Genomic DNA, 23,929 nt, shown 5'->3' with positions numbered 1-23,929 from the left:
TCTATTTTTCCCCAAAGAGGATAAATTCATTACAAAATATAATCCATATTGGGGCTTCCAGACAATTTAAGGAAGTTTGGACAAGGATATTCCACCAAAAAAGTCACCTATTTATTCTTCTTGCCCAGTGGGAATAGAGGGACAATATGTATATTTTTTGAGATATAGAATATCCTTTTTCTTGTCCTTGTAAAGTCAAATAACATTAGATAGTAAGTGGTTATCCTGAGATCATTTAGCTTCCTAGAAGCAAACATATTGAGATAAAATTTGTCAAAGTGATATATTTTCTTAAAAATAATTTAATAATTAATAGAAATATTTATAGTTGCCAGGTGAGATTACTTTTCATTTGACAAAGCATCAATCTCCAGTCATATCAAATGAACCTGGGAATGGCCAGCTTTGGGTGAAATTGTGATAGTGACAATAAATCATAGCTGGCAACCTGTGGTTGGACACCCTCACTCCCTCTTTTCTTGTCTTGATCACCGACAATGCATTGTAATATGAGGACATACAGAGTTCTCTGGTCTCTAATGATCCATGGAGCTCATTAAATGAACTCTTTTCCCCTAAAATACATTTTGTCTCCTTGTTTTCAGCCGCTACACATTACTCTCCTGTGAACAAAAGTAATCTGAAAAAGGAATTTGAAGGAAAGAAACTTTATTCCAGTGAACAGTTTAGAAACAGCAGCCTCTGGTGTAAAATGAAGGAGTGAACCAGAAAACAAAAGAAGGACTTTGTTTTGGTTTTGGTTTTTTCCAATTTTTATTTTTGATTCAGGACATACATGAGTGGGGTTTGTTACTTGGGTGTATTGCATGATGCTGAGATTTAGAGTACAAATTATCCCATTACCCAGGTACTAATCATGGTACCCAACAGTTAGTTTTTCAACTTTTGTCCGCTTGCCCACCCTGCTTCTTGCAGTCCTCAGTGTCTATTTCTTGCCATCTTTATATCCATGAGTACCTAGTGTTTAGCTCCCACTTACAAGTGAGAACATGCTCTATTTCGTTTTCTGTATAAATTCACTTAAGATAATGACCTCCAGGTGCACCCATGTAGCTGCAAAGAACATGATTTTTTTTTTTTTTTATGGCTGTGAGCATTCCTGGGTGTATATGTAACCCATTTTCTTTTCTTTTTCTTTTTTTTTTTTTTTTTTTTTGAGACAGAGTCTCTCTCTGTCGCCAGGCTGGAGTGTAGTGGCGTGATCCTGGCTCACTGCAAACTCCAACTCTGTGGTTCAAGCAACTCTCCTGTCTCAGCCTCCTGAGTAGTGGGATTACAGACACGCACCACCATGCCAAGCTAATTTTTGTATTTTTAATAAAGATGGGGTTTCACCATGTTGGCCAGGATGGACTTGATCTCCTGACCTCACGATTTGCCCGTCTCGGCCTCCCAAAGTGCTGGGATTACAGACATGAGCCACCACTCCTGGTCCGTAACCCATTTTCTTTATCCAATTCACCTTTGGTCAGCACCTAGGTCGACTTCATGACTTTATTATTGTGAATAGTGCTTCAATGAACATGCAAATTCATGTGTGTCTTTTTGGTAGAACTTTTTTTTTTTGATATATAACGTGTAATGGGATTGCTAGGTTGAATGGTAATTCTGAGTTCTTTGAGAAATCTACAAACTGCTTTCTACAGCGGCTAAGTTACATTCCCACCAACAGTGTGTAAGTGTTTCATTTTCTCCATAGCCTCACCAACATCTTTTGTTTTGACCTTATAATAATAGTCATTCTGACTGATGTGAGATGGTATTTCATTGTGGTTTTTTGATTTGCATTTCTCTGATGACTAGTGATGATAAGCATTTGTTCATATGTTTGCTGGCCACTTGTATGTCTTCTTTTCAGAAGTGTCTGTTCATGTATTTTGCCCATTTTTTGATGTGGATATTTAGCTTTTTCAATCATTTAAGTTTCTTACAGATTCTGGATATTAGACCTTTGTCAGAGGCGTAGTTTGTAAATATTTTTTCCCATCATGTAGGTTGTCTGTTTACTCTACTGATAATTTCTTTTGCTGTGCAGAAGCTCTTTGGTTTAATTAGGTCCCATTTGTCCATTTTTGGTTTTGTTGCAATTGCTTTTGGTGACTTAGTCACTGTATTAGTCCATTCTCATGCTGCTATAAGGACATACCCAAAGTTGGGTAATTTATAAAGGAAAGAGGTTTAGCTGACTCACAATTCCACAGAGCTGGGGAGGCCTCAGGAAACTTTCAATCATGGTGGAAGAGGAAGCAAACACGTCCTTCTTCACATGGTAGCAGCAAGGAGAAGTGCAGAGCAAAAGGAGGAAAGCCCTGTAAAACCATCATATCTGGTGATAACTCACTCACTATCACAAGAACAGTAGCATGAGGGTAACCACCCCCATAATTCAATTACCTCTCACTGGGACCCTCCCATGACAAGTGGGGATTATGGGAGCTACAATTCAAGATGAAATTTGGATGTGGGCACAAACAAACCATATCATTCTGCCCCTGGCTCCTTCCAAATCTCATGTTCTCACATTTAAAAACCAATCATTCCTTCCCAACAGTCCCCTCAAATCTTAACTCATTTCAGCATTAACTCAAAAATCCAAAGTCTCATCTGAGACAAAGCAAATCCCTTCAGATTATGAGCCTGTAAAATCAAAAGCAAGTTAGTCACTTCCTAGATACAATGGGGACACAGGCATTGGGTAAATACACCCATTCCAAATGGGAGAAATTGGCCAAAATGGAGGGGCTACAGCAGAACAGTCAAATCTTGAAGTTCCAAAATGATCTCATTTGACTATGTGTCTCACATTCAGGTCACGCTGATGCAAGATGTGGGTTCCCATTGTCTTGGGCAGCTCTGCCCTGTAGCTTTGCAGGGTACAGCCTCCCTCATGGCTGCTTTCACAGGCTGGCATTGAGTATCTGAAGCTTTTTCAGGTGCACAGTGTAAGCTGTCAGTTGGTCTACCATTCTGAGCTCTGAAGGACGTGACCATCTTCTCACAGCTCTACTAGGCAGTGCCCCAGTATGGACTTTGTGTGGGGGCTTCCACTCCACATTTTCCTTCCACACTGCCCTACTAGAAGTTCTCCATGAGGGCTCCTTCCCTATAGGAAACATTGGCCTAGACATCCAGGTGTTTCCATACATCCTAAGAAATTTAGGCAGAGGTCCCCAAACCTCAATTCTTGACTTCTGTGCATCCACAGGCTCAACAACACATGTAAGCCACCAAGGCTTGGGGCTTGTGCCCTCTGAAGCAATGGCCTGAGCTGTACATTGGCCCCTTTTAGCCACCACTGGAGCTGAAGCAGCTGGGATGCAGGGCACCATGTCTTGAGGCTGCATAGAGCAGGTGGGCCCTGGGCCCAGCCCCTGAAACCATTTTTCTCTCCTAGGCCTCCAGGCCTGTGATGGAAGGGGCTGCCATGAAGATCTCTGACATGCTCTGAAGACATATTCCCCATTGTCTTGGTGGTTAATATTTGGCTCCTCATTATTTATGGAAATTTCTGCAGCTGGCTTGAATTTCTTCCCAGAAAATGGGGATTTATTTCTTATCTCATCGTCAGGCTAAAAATTTTTCAAACTTTTATGCTCTGCTTCTTCTTGAATGCTTTGCTGCTTAGAAATTTCTTCTGCCAGATACCCTAAGTCATCTCTCTCAAGTTCAAATTTCCACAAATCTCTAGGGAAGGGGCAAAATTCCACCAGTCTCTTTGCCAAAGCGTAACAAGAGTCACCTCTGCTCCAGTTTCCAATAAGTTCTTCATCTCCATCTGTGACTACTTCAGCCCGGACTTTTGGTCAAAACCATTCAACACATCCCTAGGAAGCTCCAAACTCTCTCATATCTTCCTGTCTTCTTCTGAGCCCTCCCAATTGTTCCAACCTCTGTCTGTTACCCAGTTCCAAAGTGGCTTCCATATTTTAGGGTATCTTAGTAGCAGTGCTGCACTTTACTGGCACTAAGTTACTGTATTTGTTCATTTTCATACTGTTATAAAGAAATACTTGAGACTGGGTAATTTCTTCAAAAAAATAGACATTTAATGGACTCACAATTCCACATATCTGGGGAGGCCTTACAGTCATGGTGGAAGGCAAATGAGGAGAAAAGGCATGTCTTACACGGTGGCAGGCAAGACAGCATGTGCAGGGGAATTATCCTTTATAAAACCATCAGATCTCATGAGACTTATTCACTATTACAAGAGCAGCACAGGGAACCCCCCCATGATTCAATTACCTCCCATGGGGTCCCTCCCACAACATGTGGGGATTATGGTAGTTACAACTCAAGATGAGATTTGGGTGGGGACACAGCCAAACCATATCAGCCTGTCAATATTTAACTGTTTTTTTTTTGTTTATGATTTTTGTGAGTACATATTAGGTATATATATTTATGGAGTACATGAGATGTTTTGATACAAGCATACAATGTGAAATAAGTATATCATGGAGAATAGGATACCCATTTCCTCAAGCATTCATTTTTTGAGTTATAATCAATCCAATTATACTCTTTAAGTTATTTAAAAATGTACAATTAAATGATTGACTATAGTCACCCTATTGTGCTATCAAATAGTAGGTCTTATTCATTCTGTGTATTTTTTTGTACCCATTACTCATCTTCACTAAGCCCCAATACCCTTACCAGCCTCTGGTAACCATCCTTCTACTCTCTATGTCAGTTAGTTCAATTGTTTTTTTTAGATTCCACAAATAAATAAGAACATGTGACATTTGTCTTTATATGCTTGGCTTAATTTACTTAACATAATGATCTCTAACTCTATTCATGTTGTTGCAAATGACTGGATCTCATTCTTTTTATGACTGAATAGTACTCCATTTTTCATAGGGACCACATTTTCTTTATCTAATCATCTGTTGATGGACACTTAGGTTGCTTCCAAATCTTAACTATTGTAAACAAACAGTGCTGCGACGAACAGAGGAGTGCAGATATCTCTTCAATATACTGATTTCCTTTCCTTTGCACATATACCCAGCAGTGAGATTGCTGAAACACATGGTAGCTCAATTTTTAGATTTTAAGGAACCTCTAAACTGTTCTCCATAGTAGTTGTACTAATTTACATTCCCACCAACAGTGTACAAGGGATCCCTGTTCTCCATATTTTTGCCAGCATTTGTTATTGCCTGTCTTTTGGATATAAGCCATTTTAAGTGGGGTGAGATAATATCTCATTGTAGTTTTGATTTGCCTTTTTTTGATGATCAGTGATGTTGAGCACCTTTTCATATGCTTGCCTGGAATTTGTATGTCTTCTTTTGAGAAATATCTATTCATACTTTTGCCCATTTTTGATCAGATTATTAGATTTTTTTCCTATAGAGTTGTTTGAGCTCCTTATATATTCTGGTTATTAATCTTTTATCGAGTGGGTAGTTTGCAAATATTTTCTTCCATTCGATGGGTTGCTTCTCACTTTGCTGATTGTATCCTTTCCTGTTCAGAGGCTTTTTAACTTATGTGATCCCATTTGTCCATTTTTGCATTGGTTGCCTGTCCTTGTTGGGTATTACTCAAGAAATTTTTGCCCGGACCAATGGATTTTTTTCCCCAGTGTTTTTTTATTGTAATTGTTCCATAGTTTGAGGTTTTAGATTCAAGTCTTTAATCCATTTTGATTATTTTTTTGTATATGGGCTAGAGATGGGGGTCTAGTTTCATTCTTCCACATATGGACAACAAGTTTTCCCAGAACCATTTCTTGAAGCACCATTGTCTTTTTTCCAGTGTAAGTTCTTGGCACTTTTGTTGAAAATGAGTTCACTGTAGGTACGTAAATTTGTCTCTGGGTTCTCTATTTGTTCTATTGGTCTATGTGTGTGTGTTATTATGCCAGTACCATGCTGTTTTGGTTATGAGAGCTCTATAGTATAATTTGAAGTCAGGTAATGTGATTCCTCTAGTTTTGTTGTTTTTGCTTAGGATAGCTTTGGCTATTCTGGGTCTTTTGTGGTTCCATATAAATTTTAGGATAGTTTTTTTCTATATCAGTGAAGAATGTCATTGGTATTTTGATAGGGATTGCATTGATCCTGTAGATTGCTTTGGATAGTATGGACATTTTAACAGTATTGATTTCTTCCAATCCATTAAAATGGAATATTTTTCCATTTTTTGGTGCTCTCTTTAATTACTTTCATTAGTCTTTTATGATTTTTATTTTAAAAATATTTCACTTCCCCAGTTAATTCCTAGATATTTAATTTTATGTGTGGCTATTGTAAATGGCCTTTTCACATTGTTCACTGTTGGCATATGGAGTTGCTACATTTTTATATGTTGATTTTGTATCCTGCAAATTTACTGAATTTGCTTATCTGTTCAAATAGTTTTCTTGTGGAGCTTTTATCTTTTTCCAAATACAAGATTATGTCATTTGCAAACAAGGATAATTTGATTTTCTCCTTTCCATTGTGAATGCCTTTTATGTATTATTCTTATCTCATTGCTCTAACTAGGACTTCCAGTACTATGTTGAGTAACAGTGGTGACAGGGGACTCTTTGTCATGTTACATATCTTAGAGAAAAGGCTTTCAGTTTTTCCCATCTGTATGATACTAGTTGTGGATCTGTCATTTAGGGCTTTTGCTATGCTGAAGTATACCTTCTATTCCCAATTTTTGATGGTTTTTCTCAAAGGATGTCGAATTTTATCAAATGCTTTTTCAGCATCAATTGTAATAATCATGTGATTTTTTTGAGGCTCATCATCAGTGCTAAACTCATATGGTTTTTATCCTTCATTCTATCCCAGGAATAAATCTCACTTGATCATGATGAATGATGTTTCTACTGTGTTGGTGAATTTCGTTTGCTATTATTTTATTGAGGATTTTTGAATCAATATTCATCAGGGATATTGGCCTGTAGTTTTCTTTCTTTACTTTCCTTGTATTTTTTTTTTTTGTCTTTTTTTTAATGTCTCTTTGTCTGGTTTTGGTATACTGGCCTTTTAGAATAAGTTTAGAAGTAGTTCCCTAGCCTCTGTTTTTTGGAATAGTTTGAGTAGCACTGATATTAGTTCTTCTTTAAATATTTACTAGAATTCAGCAGTGAAGCCAGCAGGCCATGGGATTTTCTTTAGTGGGAGACATTTTATTATGATGTTACTCTTATTACTTGTTACTGGTCTGTTCAGGTTTTGGTTTTCTTCCTGGTTCACTCTTAGTAGGTTGTATGTATCTAGGAATTTGTCCCTGTCTTCTGGATTTTTCAATTTATTGGCATATGGTTGCTCATATTAGACACTAATGATCATTTGAATTTCTACAGTATTAGTTGCAATGTCTCTTTTTTCATTTCTTGTCTTATTTATTTGGATCTTCTCTCTTTTTTTATTAGTTAGCCTGGCTAAAATTTGTCCATTTTGTTTAACTTTTTAAAAAACCAACTTTTTGTTTCATTAAACTTTTGTATTGCTTCTCATTTAAATTATATTTATTTCTGCTATGATCTTTGTTATTTCTTTTCTTCTACTAATTTGGGATTTGGTATGCTTATTTTTCTGGTTCTTTAAGATGCATTGTTAGATTTTCATATGAATTTTTTCCTTTTTTTTTTGATGTAGGCACTCAAAGCTATAAAATTCCCTCTTGGTACTGCTTTCACTGTATCCCATAGATTTTGGTATGTTGTGTTGTCATTATCATTTGTTTCAAGAAGTTGTTCAATTTCCTTCTTAATTTCTTCATTGACCCAGTGGTCATTCAGGAGCATATTGTTTAATTTCCATGTAGTTATACAGCTTCCAAACTTCCTCTTGTTATTATTTTCTAGTTGTGTTCCATTGTCATCAGAGGAGTTGCTTGATGTCATTTTAATTTTCTTGAATGTTTTAAGACTTGTCTTGCAACCTACATATGGTCTTTCTTTGGGAATAATTCATGTGCTAACAAAAAGTATGTGTATTCTACTGCTCTTGGATAAAATGTTCTATAAATATCTAATAGATCCATCTGGTCTACAGTGCAGATTCTGTCTGATGTTTTGTTGTTGGTTTTCTATCTGGAAGATCTGTCCAATGCTGAAAGTGGGGTGCTGAAGTCTTCAGCTATGATTATATTGGGGCCTATCTCTCTCTTTAATAATATTTCCTGTATATATTTGGGTGCTCCAGTATTGGGTGCATGTATATTTACAATGGTTATTATCCTGTTGCTGAATTGACCCTTTATCATTATATAGTGACCTTCTTTGTCTCTTCATTTTTATTATTATTATTTTTATTATACTTTTAAGTTCTAGGGTACAAGTGCACAATGTGCAGGTTTGATACATAGGTATACATGTGCCATGTTGGTTTGCTGCACCCACGAACTTATCATTTACATCAGGTATTTCTCCTAATGCTATCCCTCCCCCAGCTCCCCACCCCCCGACAGGCCCTGGTGTGTGTTGTTCCCCACCCTGTGTCCAAGTGTTCTCATTGTTCAATTCCCACCTATAAGTGAGAACATGCTTTGTTTGGTTTTCTGTCTTTGTGATAGTTTGCTCAGAATGATGGTTTCCGGCTTCATCCATGTCCCTGCAAAAGACATGAACTCATCCTTTTTTATGGCTGCATAGTACTCCGTGGTGTATATATGCCACATTTTCTTAATCCAGGCTATCATTGATAGACCTTTGGGTTGGTTCCAAGTCTTTGCTATTGTGAATAGTGCTGCAATAAACATACGTGTGCATGTGTCTTTATAGTAGCATGATTTATAATCCTTTGCATACATATCCAGTAATGGGATGGCTGGGTCAAATGGTATTTCTAGTTCTAGATCCATGAGGAATCACCACACTGTCTTCCACAATGGTTGAACTAATTTACACTCCAACCAACAGTGTAAAAGTATTCCTGTTTCTCCACATCCTCTCCAGCATCTGTTGTTTCCTGACTTTTTAATGTTTGCCATTCTAATTGGCATGAGATGGTATCTCATTGTGGTTTTGATTTGCATTTCTCAAATGACCGGTGATGATGAGCATTTTTCATGTGTCTGTTGGCTGCATAAACGTCATCTTTTGAGAAGTGTCTGTTCATATCCTTTGCCTACTTTTTGATGGGGTTGTTTTTTTCTTGTAAATTTGTTTGAGTTCTTTGTAGATTCTGGATATTAGCCCTTTGTCAGATGGGTAGATTGCAAACATTTTCTCCCATTCTGTAGGTTGTCTGTTCACTCTGACGGTAGTTTCTTTTGCTGTGCAGAGGCTCTTTGGTTTAATTAGATCCCATTTGTCTGTTTTGGCTTTTGTTGCCATTGCTTTTGGTGTTTTAGTCATGAAGTCCTTGCCCATGCCCATGGCCTGAATGGAATTGCCTAGGTTTTCTTCTAGGGTTTTTATGGTTTTAGGTCTAACATTTAAGTCTTTAATCCATCTTTATCCAATTTGCCAGTATGTGTCTTTTAATTGGGGCATTTAAGCCCATTTACATTTGAGGTTAATATTGTTATGTGTGAATTTTATCCTGTCATTATGATGTTTGCTGGTTATTTTGCTTGTTAATTGATGCAATTTCTTCATAGCATCGATGGTCTTTACAATTTGGCATGTTTTTGCAGTGGCTGGTATGGCTTGTTTCTTTCCATATTTAGTGTTTCCTTCAGGAGCTCGTGTAAGGCAGGCCTAGTGGTGACAAAATCTCTCAGCATTTGATTGTCTGTAAAGGATTTTATTTCTCCTTCACTTGTGAAGCTTAGTTTGGCTGGATATGAAATTCTGGGTTGAAAATTCTTTTCTTTAAGAGTGTTGAATATTGGCCCCCACTCTCTTCTGGCTTGTAGGGTTTCTGCTGAGAGATCTGCTGTTAGTCTGATGGGCTTCCCTTTGTGGGTAACCCGACCTTTCTGTCTGGCTGTCCTTAATATTTTTTCCTTCATTTCAACCTTGGTGAATCTGGCAATTGTGTGTCTTGGGGTTGCTCTTCTCAAGGAGTATATTTGTGGTGTCCTCTGTATTTCCTGAATTTGAATGTTGGCCTGCCTTGCTAGGTTGAGGAAGTTCTCCTGGATAATATCCTGAAGAGTGTTTCGCAACTTGGTTCCATTCTCCCCATCACTTTCAAGTATACCTATCAAATGTGGATTTGGTCTTTTCACATAGTCCCATATTTCTTGGTGGCTTTGTTCGTTTCTTTTTACTCTTTTTTCTCTAACCTTGTTTTCTCACTTCATTTCATTAATTTGATCTTCAATCACTGATACCCTTTCTTCCACTTGACCGAATCACATACTGAAGCTTGTGCATGCGTCATGAAGTTCTCGTGCTACGGTTTTCAGCTCCATCAGGTCATTTAAGGTCTTCTCTACACTGTTTATTCTAGTTAGCCATTTGTCTAACCTTTTTTCAAGGTTTTTAGCTTCCTTGTGATGGGTTTGAACATGCTCCCTTAGCTCAGAAAAGTTTGTTATTACTGACCTTCTGAAGCCTGCAAGGAAATTCTCTCCTGTGCCTGGCTCAGCGGGTCCCATGCCCAGGGAGCCTTGCTCATTGCTAGTGCAGCAGTCTGAGATCAAACTGTGAGATGGCAGCCTGGCTGGGGGAGGGGTGTCCACCATTGCTGAGGCTTGAGTAGATAAACAAAGAGGCCAGGAAGCTCGAACTGGGTGTAGGTCACCACAGCTCAGCACAGCCTACTGCCTCTATAGACTCCACCCCTGTGGGCAGGGCATAGCTGAACAAAAGGCAGAAGACAGCTTCTGCAAACTTAAACATCCCTGTCTAACAGCACTGAAGAGAGCAGTGGTTCTCCCAGCACGGCGATTGAGCTCTGAGAACGGACAGACTGCCTCCTCAATGGGTCCCTGACCCCTGGGTAGACTAATGGGGAGACACCTCCCAGGAGTGGCCAACAGACACCTCATATAGGTGGGTGCCACTCTGGGACAAAGCTTCCAGAGGAAGGATCAGGCAGCAATATTTGCTATTCTGCAATATTTGCTGTTCTGCAGCCTCCGCTGGTGATACCCAAGCAAATAGGGTCTGAAGTGACCTCCAGCAAACTCCAACAGACCTGCAGCTGAGGGACCTGACTGTTAGAAGGAAAACTAACAAACAGAAAGGAATAGCACCAACATCAACAAAAAGGACATCTACACCAAAACCCCATCTGTAGGTCACCAACATCAAAGACCAAAGGTAGATAAAACCACAAAGATGGGGAGAAACCAGAGCAGAAAAGCTATTTTGAGTAGTGTGTCTTTTGGAGCCAAGAGCTGTGCAGCCTGGGGTTAGGGGAGGGGTGGTTCCTGTACTTCCTTAGCCATCCCAGCTGGTATCTCAGTAGGTCACATGCCCTGCCCAGTGCAATGGCTCTGGGCCTAGTTCAGCACTAGGACTCACCTAAAAGTTGCAGTCCTCATAACTTTGACTGCCTTTCAAGTTTACTTGCAGACACAAAGTGCTTTAGCCCTCAGTAGTGAGGTTTGCAGGCACGCAAGTTCTCACCCATGAGATCTGCTTTTCTCTCTGGCTAGGGCTGCTTTAAATGCTCCCTCTGTGGGCAGACGTCAGCAGAGTTTGGTTGGGGTTTCCTTTCTACTCTAACAAGGCAGCACTAAGTTCAATGCCTCACAATTGCTGTGTTTTCCCTCCTCCAGCATCCAGAGAGGTTCCCAACACCAAGCCACTGCTGGCTGGGGTTGGGGAGGGGTGGCATCAGCGATTCAGAACTGTTTTTTCCATGTCTTCAGTGCCTCTTTCAGCGATATGAAATTGCTCACTTGATTTTTGGCTCTTATGAAGGTGTTTTTTCCATGTAGACAGTTGTTAACTTCATGTTCTTGCGAGGTAGACAATCGGTGGAACTTTCTATTCCACTATCTTGTTCTGCCTCCCACCTTAACTGCTTTATAAAGGAGGCTATTCTTATAGGTCTTCCAACTGACAGCAGGAAGTATTGAAATTCTTGAAAGATCACCTAACTTTGTGAGATTTCCAGCTCTATTTTCATGTCAACCATGTTGTATAAGTGCCAGATAATAACTTCTCAATGCTTCTCTGAACTAACATTCTGAACCTTTTTAGGTTTGCTCCTTGATATCTGAAGTTTAACCCAGATAGCAAGGAGCAAACCAAGGAGAAAAGAGAAATTTTCTTTTTCAAAATAGAAAAGTGATTAACAGGGTTTTCATACCAAATAAGTATTTATATATTTACCTGTAATACATGAATGTATTGTACCTAATAATTGTGTTCTCTTTGGAAAATGTAAAGCTATTTGAGGAATAAGCTGTTTTTTTTTTCCGCAAAGACTCTAAGCTTCTGAGGTAGAACTATATTTCACTCGCATCTGTAATCAGAACCTAATATGATGTCTATAAAATAGTCAATAAATAGGCAACAGATAAATTAACAGATAGAGGCATGACTTTCTTTCCAGATGAACACGTTCTTTAAAAGGTGCCAAGACATGAGCAAAGAGAAAAATTTTGTTTCCAGGCACAGAGTGGCATCTAACATGTAAATGATACAGATAACAAGTGCTACAGCAATTCGAAGGAGGCACAAAAGTTCTTATTGGGTTTCCATAGGAGAAACCATTTGAAAAAGGGAAAGATGGCTTTTGAGTTAATCTATAGGGATGAGTTAGAAGGAAATTAGCTTTTGGCCTAATCTTGTTTTTAAATCAAATTTGCAAAGTGATTATACTACAGATGAAGTAATGACATAACTCACTATACTGAGACTTGCAGAGCTTATGGTGATGGTCCAAGATATAAAAACAAGTAATTGTGGACAAAAATTACAAGCAAATCCTGATGAACTCAGAACTCCAAGCTCTTTCTGTGTCATCAAGTGGCCTTTGAGAGTAATTTTTGGTGGAATAGTAGAAACTGCCTGTAGAATGTGGATGGAAAATAATAGCATTGAGGACTTTTGAAATGTATATAGGTGGCATGTTAGAATGAATGGTCTCTGTCATAGTATCAATGAATGTGGAGGACCCATTGAAAGGTTCAATGGAAAGACTAACTGACAACAGTGACATTAGCAAAATGGCAGACTAGGAATCTCCAAGCTTTGGAAATACCAAAAACACCAAAGAATAACTAGAAACTGGCTTAACTAATCTTCTAAAAGCTCTGAAGAAAAGATTTATAGCAAATGAATGTGTGCTCAATCAGGAGAAAGCTACCTTCAAATGGTGGGAACTTCTGTGGTGTTTTCACCTGCCTTTGCCCAATTTCCAATCCCTCTTCTTGTGTATCACGGTCTTGGCTTGGAAGAGGTGGCAGCCTAGTTACCAATTCCCCCTCTCAAACTGGGGCGAGTGGAGATCTTATTTGCAATGTTCTAAACTGTCTGAGGGCTGCTTAAAGGCCTGGTTTCTGTTACTCGTAACTCACAACCCGGGTAGTAAAAGTGTCAGTCTATGCTTGTACAAGCTGCAGAGAGACTTTAGACCTGAGGATATCTCTGATAAAAGATTACAGTGGAGACATAGAATAGACCATCTAAGGCCCCAAGGAAAATCTAGGGTGAGACTCTTTGGGAAATTAAGACAGTTGAGAGAAGTCATGTATATGGTAGAGTTGAGAAGGCCACTTTCAGACCCAGGAAAGACACATACTCCAAAAACACGTTAAACTTCCACCTTCAGCTGATCCCTAGACTCAGAGCCAATGCAGCTAATCAGTGAAGTACTGTCCCAGACAGAGTCTGTCTTCAAAAACTGGAAGATGTGGCTGTTTCCAGATGCCCAATTTTCAACAATGACAATAAATCATAAGACATGCAAAGAAATAAGAAAACATGATCTATTTAAGGGAACAAAATAAATTCACAGAAATCCTTCTTGAGAAAGCCTGGAAAAAAGAATGAAGAAAGAGATCAGAGATTAAAGTACCTGTGGCACACCACAAGAGGACCAACACGTGCACTATGAGAGTTCAAGAAGGCAAAGAGAGAGAACAAAGGGCAAAGAGATTATTTGAAGAAATAATGTCTTAAAATCTCCAAATTTGATGATAGATATGAATCTATACATCCAAGAAGCCCATTAAATGCTTTGTAACGTAAACCCAAAGATAGTACACTGAAGCATATTGTTACCAAACTGTTGAAAGACACAAAGAGAGGACCTTTCAAGCAGCAACAAAAAGTGACTCATTATGTGCAAGTCATGATAAGTAAGATTATTGACAAGGCTGGGCTGCATCCTTGCCCAAATCTCATCTTGAATTGTAGTTCTCATAATCCCCACCAGTCATGGGAGGGACCCTTTGGGAGGCAATTTTATCATGAGGGCAGTTACCCTCATACTGTTTTCATGATGGTAAGTGAGTCCTCACAAGATCTGATGGTTTTATAAGGGACTTTTTCCCCTTTTACTCAATTCTCCTTGACATCATGTGAAGAAGGATATGTTTCCTTCCCCTTCCACCATAATTATAAGTTTCCTGAGGCTTCCCTAGCCATGTGGAATTGTGAGTCAATTTAACTATTTTCTTTATAAATTACCCAGTCTCAGGCAGTTTTTTTATAGCAGTGTGAGAATGGACTAATACAATTATCAACTGATTTATCAGGTAGAAACTTTGGAATCCAGAATTGGTGGGCTGATATATTTAAAGTGTTACAAGAAAAAAAAAAACTGTGAACTGATAATTCTATGTCCAGCAAAACTGTCCACCATAATGAGGGAAAAATTAAATACATTTTCAAATAAGCAAAAGCTGACATGTTCATTACCACCAGATCTGCTTTACGAGAAATGACAAAAGAAGTCTTTCATATTGAAATGGAAGGATGCTACATAGTAACTTAATGTCAGCTCTTCTCAATCACTCTCTTCTAAAAATTTAAAGAGGAGAAAATAGCTTTTTAACTAATACTATGAGGCCAGCTTTACTCTGATGCTGAAGCCAGACAAAAATGCTGGCCAATTGTGTTGACTCATGCCTGTAATTCTAGCACTATGGGAGGCCAAGTTGGGCAGATCACTTGAACTCAGGAGTTTGAGACCAGCCTGGGAAACATAGTGAAACTTTGTTCCTACAAAAAAAAAAAAAAAAAAAAAAAAAAAGTCGGGCATGGTGGTGCATACCTATAGTCTCAACTACTTGAGGGGCTGAGGCAAGAGGGTTGCTTGAGCCCAGAAGGTTGGAGCTGCAGTAAGCCAAGATTGTGCCACTGCACTCCAGCCTGGATGACAAAGAGAGACCCTGTCTCAAAAAAAAATGCTACAAGACAAAGAAAACTACAGATTAATATCCCTTTTGAAAATGGATATAAAAAATTTAAAAGCTTCAATAAAATATGAACAAACTGACTTCAACAGCATATTAATATTATACACCACAATGAAGTGAGATTTATTTATGAAAGCAAAGCTGGTTCAATATATGAAAATCCATCAAATGCACCATGATTTAGTAATTTCAAATATATGCCCAAAAGTATTGATATCAGGGATTTCAATGGATATGTGTATATCAGTGTTCATAGCAGCATTATTCACAATATCTAAAAGCTAGAAACCACCCACGTGTCCATATGTGGAAGAATGGATAAATAAAATGTGGTAGATACAGGATGCCTTGTTTTATTGTGCTTTGCTGTACTGTACTTCACAGATATTTCATTTTTTACCAATTGAAAATTTGTGGCAACCCTGCCTTGAGCAAGTCTATTGATACCATTTTTCTAATAGCATGTGCTTACTTGTGTCCCTATGTCACATTTTGTCACAATTCTCACATACTTTAAGATTGTTCATCGATATTATATCTGTTGTGGTGATCTGTGGTCAGTGATCTTTGATGTTCCTATTGTAATTATTTTGGTGTGCCATGAACCTCACCTAGATAAGATGGAGAACTTAATCTGTAAATATTGTATGTGTTCTGACTGCTCCACTGACCAACCATTCCTCTGTCTTTCACCCTTTTCTTGGGCTTCCCTATTCCCTGAGACACAACAGTATTGAAATTAGGCCAATTAATATCCGTATGGTGGCAAACAAGTGTTCAAGTGAGAAAAAAGGATACAAGTCTCTCACTTTAAATCAATAGCTAGAAAGGATTAATTAAGTTTAGGGAGGAAGGCATGTCAAAAACTGAGATAAGCCAAAAGCTAAGCCTCTTGTACCAAGCAGTTAGCAAAGTTGCAAATGCAAACAAAAAGTTCTTGAAAAAAAATTAAAAGTGCTACTTTAGTGAACATACCAATGAAAAGAAAGTGAAATAGCCTTATTGCTGATGTGGAGCAAGTTTTAGTGGTCTGGATAGATCAAACCAGCTACAACATTCCCTTAAGCTGAAGCTTAATCTAAAACAAGGCCCTAACTGTCTTCGATGCTGTGAAGGCTGAGAGAAGTGAGGAAGCTGCAGGAGAAGAGTTTGAGTCTAGCACTGACTGGTTCATAGGTTTAAGGAAATAATGCATTTTCATAACATAGAAGTGCAAAGTGAAGCAGCAAGTGCTGATGTAGAAACTGCAGCAAGTTATTCAGAAGATCTAGCTAAGATAATTGAAGGTGACTACACTAAACAACAGATTTTCAATGTGATAAAACAGCCTTCTATTAGAAGAAGATGCCATCTAGGACTTTCATAGCTAAAGAGGAGAAGTCAGTCCCTGGTTTCAAAACTTTAAAGAATACAATGATTCTCTTGTCAGGGGCTAATGCAACTGATGACTTTAAGCTGAAGCCAATGCGCATTTACCATTCCAAAAATCCTATGGCCCTTAAGAATGATGCTAAATCTACTCTGTGCCCTTATCAATGGAACAAGGCCAAGATGACAGCACATCTGTTTACAGTATAGTTTCCTGAATATTTTAAGGTGACACCTACTCCTCAGAAAAAAAGATTTCTTTTAAAATGTTACACTATTGACAGTGAACCTAGTCCTTCAGGAGCTCTAATGGAGATATACAGGGAGATTAATGTTGTCTCATGCCTACTAACACAATGTCCATTCTACAGTCCATAGAACAAGGAGTAATTTCAACTTTCAAGTCTTATTATTTAAGAAATACATTTCATAAAGCTATATCTGCCATAGATAATGATTCCTCTGATGTATGTAGGCAAAATAAGTTGAAAACCTCCTAGAAAAGATTCGCCTTTCTAGATGTCATTAAGAACATTTGTGAATTATGGTAAGAGGTCAAAATATCAACATGAACAGAGTTTGGAAGAAGATTCCAACTCTTATAGATGACTTTGAGGGTTTCAAGACTTCAATGGAGGAAGTAACTGCAGATGAGGTACAAATATCAAGAGAAATAGAATTGGAAGTTGAGCCTGGAGGTGTGACTGAATTACTGCAATCTCATGATAAAACTTGAGTGGATAAGGATTGCTTCTTATGAATGAGCAAAGAAAGTGATTTCTTGAGATGGAATCTTCCCCTGGTGAAGATGTTGTGAACATTGTTTAAGTGATGACAAAAGAATTAGAATATTACATAAGCTTAGTTAATAATGCAGTGTCAGAGTTTGAGAGGATTGACTCCAATTTTGAAAGAAGTTCTACCATGGGCAAAATGCCATCAAACAGCATTGCATGCTACAGAGAAACCATTCATGAAAGAAAGAATGGATCTGTATGGTAAACTTTATTATTCTCTGAAGACATTTCCACAGCCACCCCAGCCTTCAATAACCACAACCCTGATCAATCAGCACCCATCAACATCAAGGCAAAATACTCCACCAGCAAAAAGATTACAACTAACTGAAGGCTTAGAGGATTTTTAGCATTTTTTAGCAATAAAGTATTTTTTAATTATGATATATGTACATTGCATTTTTAGACATGCTATTGCACATTTAACAAACTATAGTGTAAACATGATTTTTATTATGCACTAAGAAATCAAATATTTACGTAATATGCTTTACTGCCTGTATTCTTCAACCTTTGGGCTCCAAGCTAGCTATACTGTTATGTTGTTTTGTTTTGTTTGTTTTCCCAAAAGCATGTAAAAATCTTTCTGAGACAAAAATTTCACTCAGTTTTCAGGGCCTTCTTGGTGTTCCTCCCTTAATCTGCAGTCCAGATGGATTTTCTGGATATCTATACTTGCAGACATGAGAATTTAACCCTCCAGGGACAGACTCCTTGTGTTACTGAGCTCTTATTGCTTCTCCCGTTCCATCTGTTCTTTAGATGAAGTGGAGATTGTGGTTCGAGGACTCATACCTACAATGCTAGGTGTCAGCTCTCACAGTGAAGAGGAGGTTAAGGAAATGGCCCCACAGTCACACTGGCTGGGCTCAGGCATCTGACCAGCAGGGAGACCTTGGGGAAGGTGCTGCTTCTGTTAATCCTCAGAATCCTAATTTATAAAATGTGGATTATCAGATTGAGGACTAAATGAGATAATCTGTTTAATATTTTTATAATAATGCCTGGAACTCAGTAAGTCCTCTGTAAATCTGGATATTGTATTTTACTTCAGTCTTTCAGTGTGAGGACTTGTTTCAGGGCAAAATTGGTGAGCCTCTGGTGAATCCCACCAGGTAGCATATAATTTCAACTAGGTGGGAAGAAGGTGGTATCTAGGACCAATCCTACAATGACAAAGCCTAAGATTACAGTATCACAGCTCTAAATAGCTACAGCAGAGTCATGAGTATTTTGTTAACCAAGAACTGGAGAGGTTAGTAGAGTAAGAGGCTCCCATTAAGAATCTCTTATTAAGATAGACTAAAAAAGAGAGTCGAGATTCTGGGAGCTAGCTTAGAATATAGGGTAAGTGCACTTTTAGAAAGTGGAATAAGGACTCAAAATATGGAAAGAGAGTTTTTACAGTGTCTTCAGAAAACTGTTGAAGGAACCCATGGTGGCTCAGGTCCATGGGACAAGCAGTGCTTAATCCCTCTAGAGTAAGGGTCTGAAAACGTATTTTGTAAAGAGCCAGATAGTAAATATTTTCAGCTTTGTAGGCCATATAATCTCTATTCCAACAACTTAATTCTGTCATCATCATATGAAAGCAGACATAGAGATATGCAAGCAAATAAGCATGGCTGTGTTCCAGTAAAACTTTATGTACAAAAGCAGGAAGTCACTAAATTCGGCTAACAGGCAACAATATCCCAATCCTATTTTTTTTTTAGAACAACAACAACAACAAATATTACTACTGCTACTGCTACTACTAATACTATGTGAGATGCTTACTATGTGCCAGGCACTATCCAGGCATTGTTTCCATTTTTAATTTTTTTCATAACACTATGAGGAATATACCATTATTAGCCCTTTTTTACAGAGGAGGAAACAGGCTCACAAAGTTTATCTTGCTCATAGTCAAACAGCTAATCAGTGTCAGGCAGGATTTATGCTCAGGCAATTTGGCTCCAGAGATTGAATACCCTTAATCACGGGCCGTGTTGCCTCTTGAGGGGCAGTGGAGGGGAGGCTATTCTAACTCTCTGTTCACCCCCATCTTGTCCTAAAAGGATATCCTAAAAGTGGCTATGTTTTCCTGTATCTTGATTTAACTTTGAGGATAAGCATCTGCTTGTCTACTATTCTCACTATGTATGTGCTCAAAGACGTTGCACTTCTTAAATGGTCCAAAATTCCCTGCTGCACCTGACCCAGGTCCAGCAATCCAGTTTTGTACCAAGTTCTCTCTTTTTCTCTGCATTCCATCCCACCAGACTTCCTTCCTTTTCTTGAAGATTTCCATTCTGCTTATTGCCTTAGGCATTTGATATGGTGTTTTCTCTGCTCGGATTATTTTTCCCCTCCTCTTCCTTTCTCTACTTATCTCTGATTCATCCTTCAAATCTTAGGTTAATTATCCTATCTTCACAAAAGCCTCTCTGACCCTGCATCTTGATAGCAGTAAGTGACCATCTTTCACAGAATACTGCATAGTTTACAATTTTACGTTCATTTATATGATCATTTGACAAATATTTTTTTCCTGCACTGAAACAGACCTCCTCACTGTTGGAATTTCAGGTTAAACAAGTCTTTGTTTCGAGGAAGGCATGTGCAATACTGCGCATTGTATGAGGTTTCGCAGCATCCTTGCCCTTTACTGGCCTCTACACACAAGATGCCAGTAGCACCACTCCCTCAAGTTGTGACAATTTAAAAAATATCACCAAACATTGCCAAATGTCTTCTGAGGGAGAAAAATCTTCCTTACTGCCCTAAATGAAACCACTGCCCTAAAATGAAAGCTTCGTGAGAAGACAAGCTCTGCTGGTTATCTTCCATTTGCCACCCACCCTTATCCACTGTCCACCATTATCCACTGTCCAACTTTCTCCACCCTTCTCTCTGCCCCAGAAGCTGCTGATTCACATGCACTCTATCAACAGGCTTCATTGTCCTCTCGTTTCCAGTTGGGTGTGATCAATGTGAGGCATTCTCAGGAGACTGGAGGACAAGGACAAAGTGAGATGGAGATAAGTGTCCTAGTTATAGTGGGTTATCATGGTTAGATGGCACACTTGTATCCAGTGCCTCTGTTTCTGTCAGTTTCTCAAAGCAGCTACTTTCCCTGGTAACTGTTTTCCACTGTACCTGCCTTAGAACCCAGCACCATGCCTTGCTGTTTTTCTGAAATCCTGCCCATACCTATATAAATAATTCTTCTCAAAGAAGATCTACTCAAATTGTTCATTTGGAGTGTAACTTCTCTTTCTTGCTGAGACTCTGACTGATACAAAGACTATACATATATTTCTCATCATTGAATGTGCAGTGTTAATTGCAATAAGCTCCCAGTACAAATATGTCATATGAATAAACGAAATGGCAACTGTTTATTCTCCTTCCTCTGACCTTCTGCCTTTATCCACCTCAATGTTTCACTGGACCCAAACTCAAGAGTCCTTACCTGGTATAATTCACGGGCTCCAAATTTACCAAGGTCTTCCAAGACATACTCAAAATTAACCCACATAGCCTAATACCTATTTCTAATTCCTGCTGTGCCTAATTCTGTAACACACAATTACCTCTACTCTTTCTCTTCTTAGAATTCTTCCTGCCAATAGGCCAAGTTCTTTGTTGAGTTTTGCTGCTCACCTAGCCTGGTACCAATTATGTTCAACCAAATGCATTCAGGTAAAGTTTTGTCTTATAAACTAATAACATTTAATACCATATCTATAAATTAATAGGAAGACTCACTTTCAGGTATGACTCTGATTTTTTCAAAAATTATGAAGGTAAAACCATTCATCGCTCCTGCCCCATTTCAGAAGACTGCTGGTTCACTAGATACTGTGATAATATTATTTCATCTAAAATAGTTCCAACTCAAGCAACACTTCACACATATTTCACAAATCCAGCTGCTCATCTCTGGAGTAAATAACATTTGTTTTAGAGAAAAAGCAAATATAGACAAGAAGCTAAGTAATTAAGAATTTATTATAAGTGTTTAGATTTCTCCCAAATTCTCAATTCCCAAGCTTTCATGTGTATGTGTGCTTTCTTGACTCACAAATTCTGATCTTCTCCTTCTACTGTCCTTTTCTTGAGAATCAACAAAAGACAAGTCCTAATAACATTTTACTAAATAGGACAAATAGTTTTTCTGTGTTCACATGGAAGGCTATAGTTTTTAACTCTTTAGTTTTTTTAGCTAAAAAAAAACACTGTTATTTAAATATATCAAGATGTTTAAAACAAGCCTTACTTTCTCTGAAAAGTCACAGAGCTTACAATTTTTTTTTTTTTTTTTTTTGAGACAGAGTCTCGCTCTTTGGCCCAGGCTGGAGTGTAGTGGCAAGATCTCAGTTCACTGCAAGCTCCACCTCCTGGGTTCATGCCATTCTCCTGCCTCAGCCTCCCTAGCAGTTGGGACTACAGGCGCCCGCCACCACGCCTGACTGATTTTTTGTATTTTTTTTTAGTTGAGACGGGGTTTCACCGTGTTAGCCAAGATGGTCTCGAGCTCCTGACCTCGTGATCCGCCTGCCTCAGCCTCCCAAAGTGCTGGGATTACAGGCGTGAGCCACTGCGCCAGGCCTCATTTTTGTATTTTTAGTAGAGACGGGGTTTCACCATGTTGGTCAGGCTGGTCTCGAATTCCTGATCTCGTGATCTGCCTGCCTCAGCCTCCCAAAGTGCTGCCTGCCTCAGCCTCCCAAAGTGCTGGGATTACAGGCATGAGCAATCCCATCTGGCCTCAGAGCTTACAATTTTATTGATAAAGACAAAATCTTTTTATATCTATAGGCTTTTCCTTTCTTTCCTTTTTTGAGACAGAGTCTTGCTCTGTCGCCCAGGCTGGAGTGCAATGGCGCAATCTCGCTTCACTGCAAACTCTGCCTCTCAGATTCAAGCAATTCCTCTGCCTCAGCCTCCCAAGTAGCTGGGACTACAGGCACCCACCACCATGCTCAGCTAATTTTTGTATTTTCAATAGAGACGGAATTTCACCATATTGGCCAGGCTGGTCTCAAACTCCTGACCCTGTGATCCGCCCGCCTTGGCGTCCCAAAGTACTGGGATTACAGGCGTGAGCCACCGCACCCAGCCTGTGTGTAGTCTTTTAAGAAAATGTAGAAAAATGAGTGTAAGAAAGACAAGTACTCCTAGTTCTTCTACAGAGAAGGGAGAGGAAGCTACTAGTTCCTGGAAAATAAAGTCTAGACTAACTTCATTGCTTCGTTTTTCTTGGGAAGAAACTGGTTTGTGCCTATCTTTATTATACTCTTTCCTAGTCTCTCTTACACTCTATAAACAAGAGGTCATTCCAGAGTAATATCTATGAGAAAATGTGATTACTACAAAGTCAAACGTAAAAATTAGAAATTATGTAAAAATGTAATATAAATAGTGGCATAAAGAAATTGTACTGTGAAAAAATGAAAATAGTAACATTAGCATGGCAGTTTTGTGGAGAGTCTATTATTTAAAATCTCAATATTTTAACAATAAATTAAAGGGAAAAGCATAAGAAAGGGAAAGTTTCTTCTGTAGACTTTAAACTCATTATGGATATTGTATTAGTCCGGCTTCACACTGCTTAAAGAACTACCTGAGACTGGGTTATTTATCAGGAGAAGAGGTTTAATTGATTTACAGTTCCTCATGGCTAAGGAAGCCTCAGGAAACTTAGAATCATGGGAAAAAAGGAAGGGGAAGCAAGGTACGTCTTACCATGGTGGCATGAGAGAGAGAGAAGACAAAGGGGGAAGTGCCACAGATTTGCAAACAAACAGATATCTTGAGAACTCACTATCACAAGAACAGCAAGGGGGACATCTACCCCATGATTCAATCACCTCCCACCAGACCCCTCCCCCAACACATGGGGATTACAATTCAAGATGAGATTTGAGTGGGGACACAGAGCAAAATCATATGAGGTATGATCTATTTGATTTTGTGGCCCTTGAACTTGGTTTATAGCATGCTCTCAATAAACATTTTGTAAATATGAAATGAAGGTTATCCCGCTTTGGTAAGAGTAAGATCATTTGACCCATCAGGAACAAAGTAAATAGAGACAATAACTTTATTTCCTTTGGATCATGGGCTACTTTTGTGCATTCTACATAATTCAATAACCAATAATTTTTTTTTTTGAAATAAAGACATCAAATTAAGCTCCTCAAAAACGTTTTTGACTGGCTTCTGTACACGAAATGAATAAATTAACTAAGATACTCTTTAAAGTCTCCTGGATATTGTCATGATTAAAAAGGAGCAAGTTTGGCTACCCTAAAGAGATGAATAAATTTAGATAAGATGTAGACTAAAGTTTCACATCTTCTTAACTTGAAATATAGATAAATACATAAAGAGAAGACAGGGCCTTCTCTAGAATATGTCTTGAAGTGAATCCAAGCTTTCTTCCTTCTTTCTGTGACAGTAAAATAAATAATTTTGGGTTTGAGGAAACAATGAAACACATTTTTTAAATTTCCAAAAGTATTTTTATA

Source organism: Pongo pygmaeus, chromosome 13 (assembly GCF_028885625.2).
Source record: "Pongo pygmaeus isolate AG05252 chromosome 13, NHGRI_mPonPyg2-v2.0_pri, whole genome shotgun sequence".
Lineage (NCBI taxonomy): Eukaryota > Metazoa > Chordata > Mammalia > Primates > Hominidae > Pongo > Pongo pygmaeus.
This window is presented reverse-complemented; position numbering follows the sequence as displayed.